Source organism: Pongo pygmaeus, chromosome 20 (assembly GCF_028885625.2).
Source record: "Pongo pygmaeus isolate AG05252 chromosome 20, NHGRI_mPonPyg2-v2.0_pri, whole genome shotgun sequence".
NCBI classification, from domain to species: Eukaryota; Metazoa; Chordata; class Mammalia; order Primates; family Hominidae; genus Pongo; species Pongo pygmaeus.
The window spans coordinates 36,334,410-36,356,367 of record NC_072393.2 but is presented as its reverse complement, the minus strand read 5'-3'; the positions used below and the strand labels follow the sequence as shown (position 1 = coordinate 36,356,367).

At 42.8% G+C, this 21,958-nt stretch overlaps 1 long non-coding RNA gene across 1 annotated transcript in view; it reads right to left on the bottom strand.

Annotated features, from left to right (window-relative positions):
* The window catches only part of LOC129020751 (uncharacterized), a 40,410-nt gene extending 18,728 nt beyond the window's left edge, over window positions 1-21,682 (bottom strand). The window contains exons 1-2 of the long non-coding RNA XR_008495895.1: window positions 21,603-21,682; window positions 21,359-21,507 (exon numbers count right to left, since the gene is read on the bottom strand). This is a non-coding gene — a long non-coding RNA (uncharacterized LOC129020751). The remainder of the gene's footprint in view (window positions 1-21,358; window positions 21,508-21,602) is intronic.
* Window positions 21,683-21,958: the final 276 nt, after the last annotated feature.

The window sequence follows — 21,958 nt, the reverse complement described above, 5'->3', positions numbered from 1 at the left end:
AACTTTATATCTAGTATTTAACAACTTCAAGTTGAAAAATACATTGAAAGATAAAAATTACCAAAATTAACACACAGAATATAAAAACTGATTAGCTATGTATTTGTTAAATAAATTAAATTTGTTATCACACTCTTCCTATCAAAAGCACTCATATATTAGATCACTTTTGAATTCTATCAAATTTCAAAAAATACCAATTTTTCACAAACTGTTTCAGAAAATAGAGAAGAAAGGAACACATCACCCCTTTTTTGATGAACTTAGCTCAATGCTAATACACTAACCAAACAAGAACATTAAAATAAAAGAAAATTACAAGCCAGTATTTCTCATGAACTTAAATGCAAACATTCTTAACAAAATATATATAAAAATGGAAAATACATCATGACTAAATGGATTATTAAAGGATGCCAGGTTGTTTTAACACCAAAAAACTAATCTAATTCACCAGAATTACCAGAACGAAAGAAGGAAAAAACCATATGGTGATCTTAATGAATGCAGAAAAAGCATTTGCTAATTTTCAACACTTATTCATAAAAAACTTTTTTGTGAAGTAAGACTAGAAGGAACATTTCTCAATCTGATAGAGTTCCCCTAATGTCAAAAACAAACAATAAAATTTCACTTTCATCACATCCATGCTAAACTGTACTGGAGGGTTTAGCCAGTACAATAGGCAGAAAAATATATAAAAGGCATCGGGTTTGGAAAGGAAGAAATAAAACTATAATTATTTATACAAGTAGAATTGTACATGTAGAAAATCCAAAAGAATCTGTAAATAGTCAGAAATAAGTGAATTTAGCAAAGTTACTAGAGATAAGGTCAATTCTGGAAAATCATTTGCATTTTTATATACTAGCAAAAAAGTCAGAAAATAAAAATTTAAAATACTATGTAAAATAAAATAAAAATACTTAAGAAAAGATATGTATGGCTTCTATACTGAAAAGTACAAAATATGCCAAGAGAAATTAAAGAAGACCTAAATAAATGAAGAGATATATACCATGTTCATGGATTGAAATTCAACGTTGCTGTAATATTCTATCTCCCAAATTTAACTCACTGCTATCCAAATAGAAATTCCAGCAGACTTCTCTTTGACAAGCCGAGTCTTAAATTTTTATGGAAATCTAGAGGATTTAGAATAACCAAAGCAATATTAAAGAGAACAAAGGTAAATAACTTATACTACCTGATTTTAAGACTGCCTGTGAAACTAGAGTTATCAAGACAGTTTGCATTGGTGCAAAACTGACAAATAGATTAAGTGAACAGAATACAGAGGCCAGAAATAAGTTCACGCAACTGATTTTTGGCAAAAGCTGCAAGGCAATTCAATGAGAAAAGGGCAGTCTTCCAGCAAATGATGCTTTCAAAAACAGATATACCCATACTGAAAAAATAAAAACTAAACCCTACCTAACACTAAATGCAAAAATTAATTTATGTTAGATTATAGACCTAAGTGTAAAAGCTAAAACTATATATAAAGGTCTTATAAATAAACACAAGAGAATATATTATTTGACTACCTTTCAGTGGCCAAATGTCTTATATGTAATGAAAAAAACTACAAACCATAACAGAGAAAACTGATAAATTGGACTTGGTCCAAATTAAAAGCTTCTGCTTATTAAAAAAAAACCATTAAACATGAATTGGTACAATGGAATTCTGCTCAGCAATAAAAATCAATGAACTACTGATACATACAGCAGCTTGGAAAAATCTCAGAGATGCTGAGTGAAAGAAGTCAGCCTCAAAAGGTTACATATGGTGTGATTCCATTTATATGGTGTTCTGTTTATTTATTTTTTTAAAAACTATAATATAGTGATAGAGAACAGATCACTAGTTCCCAAGGGTTATGGGTGGGGAGCATGTGCCTACAAAGGTTAGAGTCATTTGGGGTGACAGAAATGCTCTGTGTCCTGATTGTAATGGTGGTTATATGAATCTCTACATGTGTTAAAAGTAAGAGAAGTGTACCCCAAAAGAACTCAATATACTGCATGTTAATAAAAACATAAAATATATTAGTTGGCAACTAAAGATGAAGAAAAAGGATTTTGTAATATATATGCTTGGAAAAAGACTGGTCTTCAGAATATATAAGGAATTCATACAGCTCAGTAAGAATAAAAGAACTCAATTAAAAATAGGCAAAATGTGTAAACAAATACTTCACAAAGATGTTTGAATGACAAATAAGCATATAAAAAGTGATAAATGTCAATGATCAGAAGGAGGATGAAAATTAAAACCATATTTAGAAAGTGAAATGCTTAAAATTTAAAAGACTATCAATGCTAAATGTTGGTGAAGATATGGAATAAACAGGTTGCAGAGCTCTCTTACATTGTTGGCTAAATGAAAAATGGTGAAACCAAATTGAAAAACAGTTTGATAGTTGACTAGTTCTTTCTTACACTGCTAATGAAAGACATACTCAATACTAGGTAATTTATCAAGAAAAGAGGTTTAATTGACTCACAGTTCATCATGGCTGGGGAGGCCCCAAAAAACTTGACAATCATGGCAGAAGGGGGAAAGGGAAGCAAACATGTCCTTCTTCACATTGTAGCAGCAAGAAGTGCTGAGCAAAAGGGGGAAAAGCCTCTTATAAAACCATCAGATCTTGTGAGAACTCACTCAGTATCATGAGAACAGCATGAGGGTAACCACCCCCATGATTCTATTACCTTCCACCAGGTCCTTCCCATGACACATGGGGATAATGGGAACTACAACTCATGATGAGATTCGGGTGGGGACACAGCCAAACCATCTCAGTAGTTTCTCATAGAATTAAATATACACTTTACCCTAGAGCCCAGCAATTCCACTCCTACACGCTTACTCAAGAGGAATCAAAATATATGTCTGCAAAAGACTTGTACAAGAACGGTCACCGTGACTTGATACATAATGGGTAAAAACCGGAAGGAACCCCAACATTCGTTAAAAGAACAGATGAAAAGATTGTGGTAGAATCACACAACAGAATACCAATCAGCAGTAGAAATGAGTGGCCTATGGTTATGTGCAACAGAGAGCCACGGAAACATTGTGGTGGGTGAGAGAAGCCAGATACAAAAGAGTTCTTTCTGTAGAATTCCATTTCTATAAAATTCTAGAACAGGAAAAAACTAATTTATAGTTAGAAATAGAAACCAGAACGGTGATTGCTTGGATGGGTGGGAAGGCAGGCACTGACTGGGAAGGATAATGATGGAACTTCCTGGGGTGATGGAAATATCCTATATTCTAATAGGAATGTGAATTGCACGTGGCTGTGCATGTGCCAAAACTCATCCGTCTGTACACTTATGTGTCTTTTGCTGTATGCAAATTATACCTTGATTAAAAAGAAAATAACGTGTCTCTGGGGAAGGCAAGATTAGGGATTAAGAGAAGAAGGGGATAATAATACAACAAATAGACACACAAAGGCCTTGCCTGGACTTACCATTGAAAGATGCCCAGTCCTGGGCATGGTCCAGCCTCCACTGAACTCCCTCTGCAGGCTCCTCCTCATCCCTGACGCAGTGTCTTTCCTCTGTTCACCATAGAGGATTTGGCAAAGCACACCCCTATTCTGATCTTCCCCTCTGGTTTGTCTGACATCACTCCTTCATTTTACTTCCCTCCCCTAAGGGGCTAGGAAGCTGGGGTTGGGGGTTAGAGAAGGTATGAGGAAGCGAGGGAGAAGTGGCCTTTGCTTATTGCCTTCAGTTGGCCCCTGGCTGCCTTGAAGAAGAGCTTTAAGCCCAGCTCCAGAGGAGGCCCAGGATAGCCCAAAGGGGTCTGGAGATGCTTATGGGAATAAGTCTGCATGGGGGCCACTGGGGGAAGGGAAGGGAGAGCTGGAGCTTTCCTCACTGTGCATTTCTATTCCCCTTGTATTTTTTGTTGTTGTTTCCTTGTTTTTTTTTTTAACATAAAATTTTTACCTTCAATCTCTAGAGGCTGAAAAAGGTGTCCCTGTCTCAGGAGGGTACAGTTCTGAGGCTCACCCTGCTCTGTTCAGCACAGAGGTTGTAACTGAGCAATCTTCCTTAACCCCTTGGGGGGAAAAATAAAGAGGCAGAGGAATGCATTTTTTCCTTCTCCCTTCTCATTCCGCTCTACTGACCTTTTGCCTAGCTTTTTGCTAATGTCATTTTCACTCTTGGCTGGGCTTTCTCGACAGTAAGGAAGACTTCTTTATGAAGCCACAGTGATAAACTAGGGTCATGCATTCATTCACATCGAGGAAACCACTTCATCAGCTCTGACTTCAATATCAAATACTTCTAATCTAATCAGGAAAACAGCAAAACTCTGCAAAGTGCTCCTGTTAATCCTGTCACTTACTACCTCACCAGATTTAGAAAAATGCAGTTTAATTAGCAAAATAAAAGAACTTAATCTTTCCCCTATTATTCACACAAGTAAAAATATATGCATTGGCTGAAGATAAAAATAAATTGCATAGGGCTACTAACCAAATGCAGGGGTGGGAGACAGATGAGGCTGTAATCACCCTGATTGTAGAGAATGAAACAAACTCTAAGCTTTGTTATGGCCTCAGTAAAACAGTGCAAAGAAATGCCTCTCTCCATAAATATTTCACACACATTTAATACAAGGAAGAACAATTTTTAGGCCAAAAGGTGTTTCAACACAGAAGAAAATACTCCCTCTATTTCATCTCGCAGTTTTTGTAACATGCAATAGGGCTCTTCACAAAGTCAGTGCTTTGGATTTTAATAAAAACTATAGAAGACAAGAAAGAGAGCTTTTTCCTACAATTATCTTAAAAAAGAAAATAAGATCCCGTCTTAAAAGATGATTGCAACAAAGAAGAAAAAATACATCCTTTTTTGGTCTTTGCTTTTGAACTCTCACCACCTCTACCCTTTTACATATTCATAAAATGTATACGGAGCTAATTTTGAATGTGCCCTTTATGACTATATCACGGTCATAATATCGTCACGTTCTGAAGGCGTAATTAAAGATTTACCTGGATTTATGAGACTTTATCATTATCAATAGGGTTAAGGAATGCCGGGGAGACACATTGTTGGAAGATTTTGCTCAGCAATTTCTTGAGCAATGAGAGTACTGGTATTACTTTAGTGCTCAAAAAAATGACTGTTCGGCACTAATATATGGCCCTTTATTAGAAAGGGAACATCAAAGACACTTCAGTCAAAACACTCCAGCACCTGCTCACCTCTTCCTTTTGGGGGATGAAGAAGCAAAATGTCTTGTTCATCAAAATGTGAGAGTTGGAAACATCAGCTCCCTACAGCAGAGGGTAGCTGACCTCTCAGCTCTCCCTTCTTATAGGTTGAGCCATATTGCAACCCATGGATCAAGACGCCTTTAAAACAATAGGATGCAGGAAAGAAAAACCCCTAACACACCTGGTTCCCAACCTGCTTGTTGCCTTTCTGTGGCCTTCCAATTTTAGAGTCAGGCGATTCTCTGGAAGGTTGGTTTCAGCGGCAATTCGAGCAATTAAGATTTTTTTTTTTTTTTTTTTTTGCCACGTCTGGCTAGTGTTTCGTTTTCTCATTCTCAGAGTAGTCTTCATTCAGAGCAAGACAAGCTTCAGAATGTCATTTTTCATGCAACATATCTTTCATGAAAATGAGAAGACCTAAGCTGGGTGTCGAGGCACCCTGCCTTCAGGCTTTGCAGGGAAAAGGCATGTGTTGAATCAGTGTCATTATGACAGCACCTACGCTGGCAAAGGCTAATTTCTTTTTGTCCTCTAAGGATGGAGAGAGAGAGAGAGAAAGAAAGAGAGAGAGAGAGAGAGAGAATCTCATAGAATTGGCTCACATGATTGTAGAGGCTGTCAGGTCCTAAATCTGCAGGGCAGACTGGTAGGCTGGAGACTCAGGGAAGGGTTGATGTTCAGATCCAAAGGCAATCTACTAGCAGAATTCCCCCTTCCTTGGGCAAAACTCTCTTTTTCTTAAGGCCTTCAACTGATTAGATGAGGCCCACCCACATTATGGAGAGTTACCTGTTTGACTCTAAATCTAATGATTTAAATGTTAATCTCATCTAAAAAATACCTTCACAGCAATATCCAGATGTGTGTGACCAGTTACCTGTGTACTGCAGCCTTGTCAAATTACCACATAAAATTAAACATCACAATACCTATTTTAGGGCTCATGAGTCTCACCTTACTTGTCCTCTGTGACTTAGAGTCTTACATACGTATTTTTTTTGTCTAAGAAACTTATCTTCTTTTAACACATTGGACACATGTGTTGTATGGATTAAAGCAATACACTTCTATCTGTAAAGGAAAGCCATTCTAAAGGGAAAGTTGAGGCGTGTCTGACATTGCAAGCAATGCCAGCTAGCTTCTCCTTTCCTTTGAGGGATTCTATTTGACTCTCTGCTTTCCTTAGAAGCACTTGGAATGAGGTTCTTGGGTTGGGATGGGGGTTTAGGGTCAGTCGTCAGACCTGCCTAGGATTTGGATTTTTCATCACAGGCTGTGCATTTTGTGTGACCTAGAAATGTTGCATGCACATTTCCAAAACTGTGGAGTGAAGCAGTGCCTTCCACTATCCCCTAGGCAGACTTCAGCTGGGCGCAGCTAGGAGGAGCTGGGGATTATTATCTGACGGATTCAGTTCTCCCTGGAACAAGAGCTCTCTGAGACTGCATCTGGCCAAAAATTCCATGCACTCTTTGTTTTGGCTGGATACACAGCATCGGTACAGAAGTGTTTATTTGGGAAGATGTTTCCCCAGCTTGAACCTGCTCTCAATGCCTCTGGAAAAGGTGGCTCTATCTGGGTTCTTGCTCCGAATCTGGGCAGAGACTGATGGAGCTCACTATCCAAGTTCCTATTCCACATTGGAGGAATAGTAAAAATTATTTTATCTCTATGTAGAGCATGCGGCTCTCAGGATGCCTCAATCCATATGGGAACAATCATGGTTTGCAGTGGGGATGACAGACACTGCATTCACCTGCAGTGGAGATGCCTGCAGGAGCAGGGACTCTAGAGGATCTGGCCAGGACACCAGTTCCTTCTGGCTTCTCTTTGGAGTCCTGCAGGTAGCTGTATCCTTGGCCTGACCCAGGATTCCTCATCAGTGCTAATTAGCCAGAATAGAGCATCCTCAATGAGGTGGCAATTTTTCATTTGATGAAATTGGCTGAAAATATTGCAAAAAAAAAAAAATTGAGCAACAACAACAAAAAGCAGAAGGCCACTTTCCAAGTCCCCTGGCCTGGGACTGTACCTTCACTTCCTCATTGCATTTTTCTTCCTTGTTGCATTTCTTCTGTCAGCCTGTGGGCACACCAACAAAACACAAATTCTGCTGGTGTGGGTCTAGAAGGGGATACCCATGCTTTCTGCTTAGCATAGAGCCTCTTCCTGGTAGCTGGTATAAGTCTAGCTCCTTAATGCCCAACTAGCTCCCTGTTCTCCCTCCCCAAGCCACTCCAGAGGTTCTCTCTCTCCTCTGACCCAGGCACGGAGCACTGCTACTGCAGAGGGATTCTAAAGGAAACCCCTTAGACATGGAGAAAACCCTTCTTCTCTCTGCTCAGATGGTACAGCTTCCCAAAACAGATAACATGAACCCTGGTAATATTACCAGACCTAAAATATTACCAGAACCTACCCTGCCCCTTTGCTGAGGTCCCTGCCAATCTGCTTCTTGCATGGTAAGGAAAAGGCCACGAAGCCAGAAGATTCTGGATGGGTTTCCTCTTTGGTAATCACGTTAAATCATGAGACACCTTATGCTTAAACATGGCCACTGCAAGATGAGGGAAGGTGGTGCTGTTCTGCTTGATTCTTCAAAAACTGGTAAGTGGATCTAAATCTCTGCTACCCAGATGAGTTAAAAACCCTGGTGTCAAACTGGAGAGCCACCTGCCCTGCCATTGTGTCATCTCTCCCCCAATGAGCTCTGGGCATGAACAACCTGAGATTCAACTTAGTCCTCCACCAAGCAGGCTGTTACAGACATTCTGCATATACTGAAATTAGCAAGTGAGTTGACAAGATGATGACATCGCTCATCTTCTTTTTTCAAGCTGCTTACCTTTATCAGTCTATTGTGCAGGTTGTGGTAGTAGATACAGAATTACACGCCTGCCCCAGTGTGAGCCTCTGCACAGGAGAATGGCCAGATAAAAGGCCGGGCCCCAGTGGTAGGAAAATGGCCTGACCGCGGTTATCATAAAAGCAACAGAAATCCTGTCAAAGCGTCCAGCTCTCACTTTCAGCATCTCGCATGTATGAAAGAAGGAACATCTGTGACATGCCCGTCAATACGTTTTAGCAACATTTTTTCGGACCAAAATTAACATTAACGGGAAGACAGGTTTGTGTTTCTCTGTGTTTTCACTTATTAACACAACAATCCCAAGGTGATTAGCAATTCTGAGCTATGTTGGGCTGTGAGTTTCCACGTGCAGCATTGAGACACAGGACAAACATCCTCACTTTTAGCTCAGAGTTTGGGCTTGTGGAAATTTCAGGAAACCACATAGCTTTGAAAAGCTTGGATGTCTTTCAGTCCATGTTTAGATGTGAGGAAACGTGCACCAGAGAAAACAGAAATGTCACGGTGCCACTGTGTTGGATTATCTCCAACATTTGCTAAGTGCCTATGGTGGGCCAGGCTCTGTAGAAAGCATGTGTACGGACCTTGCTATCTAGGACTGGAAGTCACAGACTCTTCATTCATTCATTCGTTCATTCATTCATTCACTCACTAATCATCACTGGCTTAGCAATTCCTGAGTAGCAGATACCCTGCTAGACACTGCTAAGCCATGGTCTACAGTAATAATCAGATATTAAACTTACCTAGAGGAGCTCACAGAGGGGTAAGGAACACAAACAAACTCAAACGTAATTATAATACAAATTGCCAGGACCAGGGGCTTTACCAATTCCTGTGTTTTCAGGGAGGTCCAAGGGAGCAGAGGCCAGCTCTGACAGTTGGGCTGTGTGTAGATCTCCCAAATCTCTGAGAATCTCTACCTCCCTATCTTACTGGGCTTGTGTGAAGTTTGAACGCCCTTAGAACACTGAGTGGCACTATATGAGCTCAATAAATGGTAGTCATCATCACCACCATCTTTACTACCGCCACCACCACCACCACCACCATCATCACCACCACCATCATCATTGTTACCGCCACCATCACCACCATTATCGTCACCCCCACCATCACCACCACCATCATCACCACCACCACCACCACCACCATCACCACCACCACCAGCACCACCTACCATCATCATTGTTACCACCATCACAACCATCATCACCACCATCACCATCATTACCACCATTTTCACCACTGCCATCACTACCACCATCACCATCACAACCACCACCATCACCACCACCATCACAATCACCACCACCACCATCACCACCATCATTATCATCACCATCAGCATTGTTACCTCCATCATCATCACCACCACCACCATCATTGCCCCCATCACAAACACCACTGTCACCACTACCACCATCATCATTCTTACCACCACCATCACCAACGCCACAATTATCACTGTTACCACCACCATCATCATTGTCTTCATCACGGGGATAGATTCTCTGTTTGCCCCTCCAAATCTACTTTCTATCTTCCTCCACCCTGCTCTGTACCCCAGGAAGCTGACAAATGTGGACTTCATCCATAGGCTCTCTTACTCTTTGACTTCTAGTTGGGAATGGCTAATTGGGAGCACTACAAGAGAAGGATATCAGAGGACAGTCAGAGTATTTGTTCCCCTGTCTTTCTCTCTTCAGGGCCACCATTGATAGTGGCTGTATTCTCCTGGCAAAGGTTATCAGATGACCTCTTCCACTGGACAGCTCTCTCTGGGTTCTGGTTACTGCTCCTTCCCTGGTCCTTCAGGTCACAAGGTGATAGAGGTTGCTGCTGCTGATAGCCCTGGAGTGTTTTATCTTCCCTTGCTGTTTTCTGTTAGTCCCTTTCCCTGTTGTTGTGAGTAGTCCTGTCAGGAAGCTCTTCAGTCACCCTTGGGTGTGTCCTAGGTTTCCCACTAGGACCCCAACCATTCAACCATCATGCTCATCATCATCATCATCATCATCATCATCATCATCATCATCATCAGTGCCTTCTGCAGTCCAGGTCTCCTGCTCTGTCTTCAACTACTATGTTTCCTGATTTCCACCACCATCTTCCCCAGAGGCACAGGTGAACATCTCTTTAGCTAACTTTCAGGTATTGACACCTGAAGCTGAAGAACGTGGTGTTTGCATCCTCCAGGACTCAGCTCAGGCATTATCTCCTACAGGAGGCATCACTCACCTGTCCTTCCTCCAAGGTCCAGATGACAGCCTTCTGATGACACGTCTCAACCTGGAGCACAGTTTCCTTCTGTACCTTTTGCCCTGTGAATTCCTGCAAAGACAGAGGCAAGGATGCTAGCATCTTCTTTTTTTCTTGAGAAGGAGTTTTGTTCTTGTTGCCCAGGCTGGAGTGCAATGACGTGATCTTGGCTCACTACAACTTCCGCCTCCCAGTTTCAAGTGATTCTCCTGCCTCAGCCTCCTAAGTAGCTGGGATTAGAGGCATGTGCCACCAAGCCCAGCTACTTTTGTATTTTTAGTAGAGACGGAGTTTCAACATGTTGGCCAATCTGGTCTTGAACTCCTGACCTCAGGTGATCCACCCACCTTGGCCTCCCTTACAGGCATGAACCACCGTGCCCGGCCGATAGCACCTTCTTTATGCCAACATTTAACATGGACTGTTCTGGATATATCCTTGTGGCAAGCAGGCATGAAGGAGGGGTGCGGATGAGGAACAACTGACATTTGCCCTGAATATTATTATCACTCCAGCTAGTCCCACTAGCCAGGAGATGCTGACAGATCTCTCTGCAAACTGTGACTACCACCCAGGGCTTAGCATGCTGGAGGGACTGGGAAACATTTGTTCAATTAAACAAAAAGAACGATCATATCTATCATCAATGGGAAGCTTACTATTTGCTAAGCCCTGAGCTAAGTATCTTCATATGTTGTTTCCTTTCATTCTCAGGCTGTCCCTGCTGTGAGGTTGACATGATGAGGAAATTGAGGCAGCTCTAAGCCCAGGCCTGTTAGCCTCCATTGTCTACACTTCCGGCCACCAATGCCTAGTCCGTGGTGTTTGATTACAGAAGTAGATGAGGGGAAGCCAGAAAGTGGACTACAGGAGCCTCTAAACATTTGTCTTATTCTCATTGTGAACATCAGGTTCATGTCACTGCTCTTTCCCCACCTCCCCTCTCTACGCAGTGCTATAAAATGGGGCAATGATAGCACCTGGTCCTTGGGTTGCTGTGAGCTTCAAAAGAGAATATTCCTGCCCTGAGATCTCAAGTTATTATATTCTAGATGTGGTCAGCAGACAAATGGGGAAAAAAGCAACCCCCAAAGATCTATTTGCTTCCCAGCCCACAGAACTTGTGACTGTTACATTTTACAGCAAACACTGGGATTTAAGTGAGGGATGCTGAAAGCAGGAGCTCATCATGGAATTTCCAAGCTTACCCTAAATGCAAGCACATGTGTCCTTGTAAGAGAGAGGCAGCTAGAGAGGAGACCCAAAGGCATGTAGAGGAGAAGGGTATGTGAAGATGGAACAGAGAGTGGAGGGATGTGGCTGGAAGCCAAGGAACATCGCAGACGGCCAGCAGCCCCAAGGCTGGGAAGGCAAGGGTTGGAGATTACATGGAGATTCCCGTGGGGCCCCTTGAGGGAGGGCAACCATGCTGACACCACCCCGCTGGCCATCCTCTTATATCATGTCTCTCCTCCAGCTTCTGGGAGCGCAGGAGAGCTTAGCATATCTCACTCCTCCCAAATCCAAGTCATTTTCAGAAATGTTTAATTTGAAATACAGCATGCCTGCAGTAACCCACTGTGTGAAGGCGCCGTGGTCCATTGATGCATCCTCCTGCTGATGGATTCTTGGATAGGTCCCAGTTTATAGCAATTCTACACTATGCTGCTGCGAAAAGTCTGCTGGGATAGGGCAGGAATATTGTCTTTTGTTGCTCACAGCAACCCAAGGGCCAGGTGCTATAATTGCCCCATATGCACATACTTCTGCCAGGTACATACTTACTAGTGGCATTGCCAGGATGGAGGGTACACATGGTAGATACTCCCAGTTTCCCAAGTGATTCTACCAGTTTTCATTTCCACCAGCAGGGCATGAGAGCCCTGTTTGCTCCAGGTTCTTGTTAGCCCTTGGTAATTTCTGTCTTTCCAATTTTGCCAGTTTGTGTGGTGGTATCTCATTGTGTTTTTATTTGTTGTTGTTGTTGTTTTTCAGTATTTCTTTTTTTTAAGAGACAGAGTCTCTCTCTGTCACCCAGGCTAAAGTGCAGTGGTGCAATCACAGCTCATGGCAGCCTCAACCTCCTTGGCTCAAGCAATCCTCCCACCTCAGCCTCCCTAGGAGCTGGGACTATAGGTGTGTGTCACCATGCCTGGATAATTTATTTTTATTTTTGTAGAGATGGAGTCTTGCTATGTTGCCCAGTCTCAAACTTCTGGCTTCAAAAGATCCTCCCCACTTGGCCTCCCAAAGTGCTGAGATTACAAGCAAGAAACACCATGCTTGGACTCATTGTGGTTTTAATTCGCACTTCTCTGATGATTAGTGAGACTGAACAGCTTTTCATAGGTTCATGGGTTGTTTGGATATTCACTTCTGTAAAGTATCTCTTCATATCTTTCTCCATTTTTCTTTCGGATCACTTCTCACTGACTCATCTGAGTTCTTTTCCAACTATATATTCCAAAATTATCTGTGATAGTTAGAAACTTGACTGTCAACTCTGAAACATGTGCCCACCCCTCCTTCCCTACACAGCCTCTCACCTCTTTTTGTCCGGATGGATCTACAGGACTTCTGCTGGTGGGTCCAGCCAAACCTCTCTCCTGGATGTCCCCTGGGCTGGATTATTCTCACCACCCGGCCTTGCCTCAGTCTGCACCACCTGCCTAGAGATCCCTCTCTTTTTACCACTGTGAGAACTGACTCGAGGTGCCCCCAACCCCAGAGGGCTTCCTCCTCCTTCAGCCCACACAGAACTTTCCCCTCAGACTCAAGTTGCAGCCCCTCATGGGTTCCCTTCCTTGTCTCTGAGTGAGCCTCCTCTCATTTTATAGAAAAGTAATAATCATAGGCTCCTAAGGGTAGGGCTGTGTCTCCATCTTCTTGATTCCCAGACCAGAGCCTTCCCAAGTACCGGGCAGAGATGCGGGGCTAAATAGAGGCTGATGCCAGCCAGGCCTGCAGTGCTCAGGGACAGGAAGATGGGGGAAGAATCCTCACCACTCCCTGCCTGCTCCTGGCCAGGGCCCCACTGACCGCCTCCACTCAGAGCAACACAGAGCAGACACACAGCTGTTCCATCTGAGGCCCTGTGCCTTGGGCACTCCTGCCCCTTTGCACCCACCAAGGACCTGAGCCAGAGCCTCCTTCTCCCCACCAGGATGTGCTCCCTTTCCTGAAGACCCTGCCAAGGAGGAACCTTGTCCTTCATGTCACCCTTGTGCCAGCCTCTGAGACCCAATCTAACCCTGAACACATGGCTCAACCCCACCAGAACCTCTCCACACAGAGTCCCTAGAGGAAGGTTCATTGGAGCAATGCTTCTAAAACCAATTATTCTATCTAAAATTTGTAAAAAAACACAAACAAATCAAAAACATGACAACTTGGGAGAGATGATTTTAGCTTAAGTCCTATATAGGGGTATTTCTCTTCACAGTTTTAGCAAGATTTATGCACATAACATTTAACACTTGAAGACAGCTTCTCCTTTATTTCATTTTATTTTTTTTTCATTAAAATTGATCAACAAAACACAAAGCCGTATGTGTGAACAGGAAAGCGCAACGTAAGAATTCCCGGCCGAGGGCTGGCTGGCTGTGCAGGAAACTGACCTGTGTCTATCCAGCTCGGGGCCTCTTGGGGCAGCCTTGCCAGTCATGATGAACTGGGCCATTGCCTGACCCCTTTATCCTACAGACAAATGGCCTTCCAGTGGGGTGAGACCACAAGGCTCATTTCCACTCCTCACTTTTCCAGGGAAGCCCAGCCTGAGACCCGCCCTGTCTGGGCTTTGATTTGCTGTGTGGGACCCAAGTCAGAGGGGTCAGGCCAGGGGATGTTTTGCTCCAGATTAAAAATAAAAGCCAGAGTGCATGCAAGGGGGATTTGGCTGTCAGAGATGGATTTTTGTTTATTCCCATAAGGTTTGATCCCATCCAGTCTACTTTCTTCCCAATCCCTCTCCTAGTCCCACTCCTGTTCAGCCCCCTGGCTCCTTCTGGTTCTCATCAAGTACCCTCTCCCCTTTGTACCAATGTCACCTTGCCTCAGCAAAATTCCATGCCTCTCTCTCCTAGATCTCAAATCACACACAGAACGTTTTCATTTATTCAGTATTTCATTAATTCAAGAAACAACTGGTGGATGTGATACTCTCACAGGGAAGACAAACCCATAAATAGATAGATAACCAGATAAATAACTAAGATAAAGTCATAAAATACCAATACAAAGGGGACACACCAGGTGTGATGGTTCATTTTAGGTGATCTGGGCCACAGAATGACCAGATTATTGTTATTCTGGGTGTTTCTGTGAGACTGTTTCTGGATGAGATTAGCATTTAAATTATTAGGCTAAGCAAAGCAGGTGGCCCTCCACAATATGGGATGGGGTGGTCATCCAGTAACTGAAGACCTGAATACAACAAAAAGACTGACCTCCCAGGAGGAACAAGTAGCTCCTGCAGGACTGATGGAGGTGGGACACTGGTCTTTTCCCGTCTTTGGACTTGAGCTGAAACATCTGCTCTTCTTGGGTCTCGAGCCTTCTGGCTTTCAGACTGGAATGTACACTGTTAGCTCTCCTTGTCTTCAGGCCTCTGGGTTCAAACTGGAGCTAACCCATGGGCTCTTCTTGGTCTCCCCCTTTGCTGACTGCACGTCTGGGGACTTCTAAGCCACCATAGTCACATGAGCCAATTCTTTTATTTATTTATTTATTTTTTTTTTTATTTTTGAGACAGAGTCTTGCTCTGTCTCCCAGGCTGGAGTGCAGTGACATGATCTCAGCTCATTGCAGCCTCCACCTCCTGGGTTCAAGTGATTCTCCTGCCTCAGCCTCCCGAGTAGCTGGGATTACAGGAACACCACCACGCCCAGCTCATTTTTGACTTTTTAGTAAAGACGGGGTTTCACCATGTTGGCAAGGTTGGTCTCGAGCTCCTAACCTCAAATGATCTGCCCGCTTCAGCCTCCCAAAATGCTGGGATTACAGGGAGCTGATTCTGTATAATAAATCTGTTTACATCTATGTATCCTGTTGGTTCAGTTTCTCTGGAGAACCTTGACTAATACAACAGGATCCGGTGGGAGAGGGTGGCCAGGTTGGAGGAAATAATGGAGCTGATGAGGAGAAATAGCCAGATGTTCAAAGCTCTTAGAAAAGAACATTTTAGGCACAAACCATAGCATGTGCAAATGCCCTGGGATGGGAACATATTTTTTCAAGAAACAGACAGAAGTAAAATACTTATGAGTGCTTTCCATTTACCACCTGATGCCCAGAATGTCCTCATCTGAGCATATTCCTCACCTGAGGCATAGATGACATATTCTTAATGTGACCTCATTTTTAAATGTGTAGTATAGTCTGCTGTACTGAGTTAAACACTATAGGTAAGCACTTAGCAATTGAGAGTAAATGTAGATTTATTGTTTTTCACAACAAACAAGGTAGTGAGGGATTCCTTGTTTACAAACTACTTTGCATTAATTAAATGCAATCTGGAAGTCATCTTGCCTCCTCTGTATCTGTCAGACCCCACATCTAATCTGTGAGGTAAGCCTGTTGGATTGCCTTTAGAATATTTCCACATTTAGAATATTCTCACATCCACAACTGCCGCTACCAGCTTGGTCCCTCACCTCCAGGCTATGTGTGCCCCATCCCAAGTGACTCATGACACAGTCGTTGGATCTTCCTTTTCAAATAAGAGTCAGATAATTAATACTACTTCTCAGCTCAAGAGCCCTACAAAGGACTGCCATTTCATCTAAGCATGAGCTAGAGCCCTTATGGTGGCTCTGAGACCCTACATGATCTAGCCCCATCACTTTCTGTCCCTATCTTGGGCGTTTTTTTCCAACTCCTGCCACTCCCTCCTTGTATTCCCACTGACCTGCTGCTGTGCCGGGAACAGGTCGGCCCACTTCTGCCCCAGGGCCTTTGTCTCTCTCCCTAAGATACTCTTCTCCCAGATTTCCATGGCTCCCTCCATTTTAAAATCCTTGCTCAACCTCCCCTCAATGATCCTGATCTTGTTCATCCTATTTACATTGCAGCTGCCAACTGCTTAGCTTGCTTCAGGTCTTCTGACCACTTTACTTTGTTCTATTCTTCTGTTCCCTGCAAATACTTCTGAAATAAAATATGATCTTTATGTTCATGATGCTTTTTATTTATTGTTTGTCTTTCCACTAGAACGTTAAAGTATAAGGATTGTTTTCCCAGTTTTGTTCACTGTTGGTGTGTGTTCTCTGCTGAAGAATTTGTTCACTGAAGGAACACTTGCCTGTGCATTTCTTGAGTATGTGTGAATTGCATGTTTTGCATTTCAGACTTGTGTGAAAGCTAAGGTAACAATGCAGTGTACACGGGAGATTTGTACTGCTGCTGCCACCATGACTATTGAAGGAATGTTTGCAATGGGACAAATATTATACCAAATTATTGCCTGATTTTCTCTGTGCATTTCAAACCCATCCTATTAGACAGACAGTGTTATCTCCCCCATTTTACAGATGAGCACATTGAGGCATAGAGATGATCTACAACTTGCTGGTGGTCACTAAGTTGATGCTCTCAGTAGCAGAGAGTCAACCCAAAAAGTGTGACTTCAAACCTCTGCCCTAAATCTTGGTCGGCAGCCCTTCCACGGGCACTATGATATGGAGGTAGCTGAGGGTGGGACATGGGTGAAGTGTACCTCCAGACCAGGTCTCTCCAGAGATCTTTCTTAGTTGTCATGGTTGTTTTGGTGTCTCATGAAGCACCAGTATTCCCCCAACCATGGGACCCTCCATTAAAACAGACCTATAAGGCCTGGAATGAACAAATGGGTCTTCACTGAGGAGAGACTTGCATGGTTACTCAGATCTCTAATCCCTGAGCGGGGAGAAGATTTTGGAGAAATGGGACACTGGGCAGGGAACTCTGGCCTCTGTGGGGAAAGGGAAAGGCCTGGGGCAGAATGGACAGGGCTCTGATGGAAGGCCTTCTCAATACTGACATCACATTAATTCTGGTCCTGGTGCACATGGGCCCCACCCTAAAAAATCCACTCCTACCCCACAGGGAGTATGAGGCCTTAGTTATTGGGCACAAATACCTTTTATAGGCCATTCTATCTTTTCTTTTGAAACAGGCCTAATTGTCTCATAGAACTGAGGTTTGTGGGGTTTTTTTTCTTTTTTGAATAAACATAGAAATTCACACTCCCTGTCTTAAATCTTGAAACTTATCTTTGTCTGAGCTGAGTCCTTTTCTCAGGAAACTTGATTCTCAGGCTTCTAGACAGTATCACCACATCCAGACGCTGAGATTCCAGACTGCTCCCTAATTTCAGTTTTCCCACACATAGTTATATTTCTTCCCTGCTATATAAACCCCTAATTTGAATCAGTTGGGAAGATGGATTTGGGACTCATCTCCCATCTCCTGGGCTGCATCATCTGAATAAAGTCTTCTTCCCTGGCAATACTCATTGTCTCAGTGATTGTCTTTCTGTGCAGGGAGTGACGTGATCTAGACCAAATCCCTGGCATTTTGGTAACACTGCCTTCAAGCTGTAGAGCAGGACAATGGCAAACAAATACCCTGGGGCTCAGAGACCCAGGCAAGGCTACCAAATGGGGTACTGGAATCTCTCTTCCTCTTCCTCCCCCACCTCATTTTTTCTACCAAGTGTACATTTTTTTTTACTGAGATCATTTTTCCTACCAAGTGTAAATTTTCTAATTTTGATCTGTTATACCTAAATTCCCTTTCTAAAGAATTTCTACTCTAAGAAACAAGTTGATTTCTCCATTGAAGGGTTCCACTGTAATTAAACTGATTGCTGAAAAAGACATCATTCTTCTTTTAATAAGGCAATTTGCATATTCAATAACTTTAGCCTCACTTGCTGAAAGACAGTTTGAAAGTTTGTTTGTATATTCTCTCACTCAAATGTTTTCAGATTGCCTTACCTCGTTTCCATTAATGGGGTGATAATGGAAAGAAAATGCAAGAAGAAATTTCTTTTAACAACAAAAAAATATTTACTTTGTTTTAAAGCACTACAATTAATAGACAACAGGGCCCCTGTGGGGAAACATCTTTTCAGAATCAGGTGTTTTGTAGGTTACTTTTAATTTCCTATTCATAAACTGATGCTTGCAGTCTAGCTGGACTTGGAAGGGTATGAGAGAAATATGGAACCCAAAGAATTACAGCTAATGAGAACAGATGGACCACAGGACCCAAGAGCATGTAGATGTGGGATGCTCTCTTTAGCTGCAGGAAGAATGGTTTGGTGAAGATAAGAGTCACATTTTTTATGGGCTGAATGTAGGTCCCCCTAAACCCCCAAATCATATGTGGAGGCCCTACACGTCAACACGATGGAATTTGGAGAATGGGACTTTTGTCAGGCAATTAGGTTTAGATAAGGTAATGAGGGTAGAGCCCTGATGATGAGATTATTGCCCTTATAAGGAGAGGAAGAGACTATCAGAGCTCTGTTTCCCCCACCAATCGCTATGTGAGGACTCACCAAGGAGGTGCTTGTCTGCAGGTCAGGAAGACAGCCCTCACCCGAACCTGATCATGCTGTCACCCTGATCTCCAACTTGCAGCCTCCTGAACTGTGAGAAAATACATCCCTGTTGTTTAAGCCCCTGACGCTCATCACATTTGTCCCCAATCAGCAACAGTGACCTTCTTGCTAGTTTTGCTACTCCTGAACCCAAAGTGAGGCTCCATGGCTTTCAAAACATTCATGCTACATTTCACCTTGCTTGTTAGCCATTCAGCTAGACCCTATTAGCAGTGCAGATGAAAAACAACTGACTGCTGTCTGTGGACAAGATGCCAGAATCCATAAGATGGGTTTATCAGCAGACTTCTCCCTGCAGAAATCCCCTGCCACGATGGTGTGTGAAGTCTCCACCCTGGCATGAAAACCCGGGACAATTCTAGGGCAGCATATATCCTCATAACCAAATCTCAGATATTCCTTCTGTCTTTGGAACTTTGCACATTGCTCAAAGGACACATGGCCAAGAGATCACCGTTAATGGCATTCTGGAATATCACAGCATTGCTCCGTATTGCTGCGGCACAGACTCAGGGAGTCTGTGTCTCCAGACCAGACACAAACCTACTTTTTTTTTCATTGTGGTAAAACACAAGTAATAAGAAATTTGCCATTTTAACAATTTTTAAGTGTACAACTTAGTGGTATTAAGTGCATTCATATTGTTGTATAATCATCATTGCCATCCATCTCCAGAATCCTTTTATCTTCCCCAGCTGGAACCCTGTACCAGTAACCCTGTAGCAGTAACCCCGAATTAAACAGTAATTCTCCATTCCCCCTTCTTCTCAGCCCTTGGGAGTGCTGTTCTATTTTGTCTCTATGGCATTTTGCCTATTTATTCATTTATTCATCTACCAATGAACACTTGAGTTGCTTCCACTTTGGTTATTGTGAATAATGCTGCTATGAACATGGGTGTACAAGTATCTCCTCAATTCTTCAGGGTATAGACCCAATAGTGGAGTTGCTGGGTCATATGGTTATTCTATGTTTAGTATTTTGAGGAACCCCTGTACTGTTTCCACAGTGGCTGCACTATTTTACATTCCCACTGGCCTTTTGCTTTCTTTTTCTCTGCTTGAACAACTAGTCTCTCTCTCTCTCTCTCTTTTTTTTTCAATGTCTGCTTCAAATAACATGAAGTCCACTGGGTGGAGTGACCATCTTCCCCAGCCCTGTGGTTCTCCCATTTCCAGCAACCTGGAGTGGGGATTTTTGTATTTATTTCTTTGTGGGGCTAATTTTTCAATATGTGTTCTTCACATGTTCACATAAAGGACTGAATTTATAAAATAGTGGAGCCTTGCATGGAGACTCAAGCTTACGACAGTTGGATGCTTTTCTCCCTCAGGATGAGTTGCTTTTTGTACACCCCAGACTATCCAAGTACGCAGCAGGCCACAGACAACGTCCTACGGGGCTCAAGACCGGCTGGCCCAGGGCAAGACCTGGGTACAGAACCTATCGCCTTCCACATGGCCAAGATATACTGAAAGGCACAGAGGGGAATGAAAGACATTGGCTTTTCTTTGTTAAGTGGTGTCAAAATCTAGGCTCTGTGCAGCTTCCATCCCTGCCTAAGTTGTGCCAAAAGACGTTGAGCTTGCTGGTGGAAGCCAGTGTCTCCTCTGACCCTTTGAGTTAGTCATGATAATAAGCTTCAATCTTCAGAGCTTATGGTGTTTGCCATTTTCCAAGTGGAATTCAGGCGCTTTGCTCTCTCCAATTTCTAGCTTCGGCTCCAGTTGTTCAGTAATGCAATCCTGAAAGGGTGAATTTGGACAATCGCAGCTTGGCCATTTTGAGCACATATGCTAGAACTAAGTCTTTTTGGCCCAGCTGTAGCTTGAATCTAATGAAAATGACAGATAATGCAGTGCTCTGTGTGCCTGCCAAAAAAGAGGATATTTCCCATGAGATAGCACCTGGTGATGCAGAAATAGACTCTATAGATTTGTGATTGGCTGGTGCATACGCGTATTCATATCTAGCCTGTATTATCAACCACACAAGATCACATCTTGGATAATAACAGCAACAATGGCATGCATAAAAATTACTGCAGCAAAAAGGAAAAAAATACTAGATCAATTATGTCAATTATGCACGAGTACTTTTTCCCCTCACAGTTTTAACACTGAGAAAAGGTGGCATCTATCTCTGATCTAATTATTCACTTGCTTATTTGTGGGTTCCCCCCTCTTTGCGCTCTCCTCTTTTACAGGCAGATATAAAAGAGCTCTCTTTTAGAAACACACCGTGGACTCAAACGTGCCTACATACATATGTGACTTACATTTGAGCAGTTGAATAATCAGTAACTTGAAAGTAAAGAGGAAACGCCTCTGCGTGTTCTAAAGGGAAGCGACGGGAGGGGTATATACTGAGATGACCTTACCTTAGAGCAAAAACGCCATCAGCCTCGAGAAGTGTCATAAATTAAGTTGCTATTTAAGCCCTGATTCTAGTAAAAGCGTCCAAATTTCCAAGGTGCCTTTAATGACTCTGTGTTCAGTGACAATGAAGTATTTCTTTAACAGACTGCCACTGAGCAAACATAAAAAATGTGTGGCTCTGGAAAGAGAGCTTGCTATTTTCCCTTTTTTCTTCTCCTTCCTTCTTCCTTTCTACCCCCTTTTTACCATCCTTTCCTGTTTCTCTTTCTTTGGCCTTCCCTTTAGAGATGCAGTTGAAAACCCTTAGCACACGATCTTGGAATGAGACAAGGGTGGAATTCTGGCAGCCTGTGTTCGAGTCTTGCTGGACTTGCTCTGTGACCTCGATAAAGGTCTATAACCTCACCACAGACACACAAAACACTGTTACACCATCTTTAAAGTGAGGGGGCTTGAATTGGATGTTCTCCCAGGTCCCTTCAATCTCTCAGATTTGAAGGAAAGGGTAATTTACCTAGGCTAGCTTAGGAGGAAGGTGATTTTGAAAGAGAAATACAAAATCATTAAGCAGATCAGTAAATTTGATAATGAATTGTTTCAAT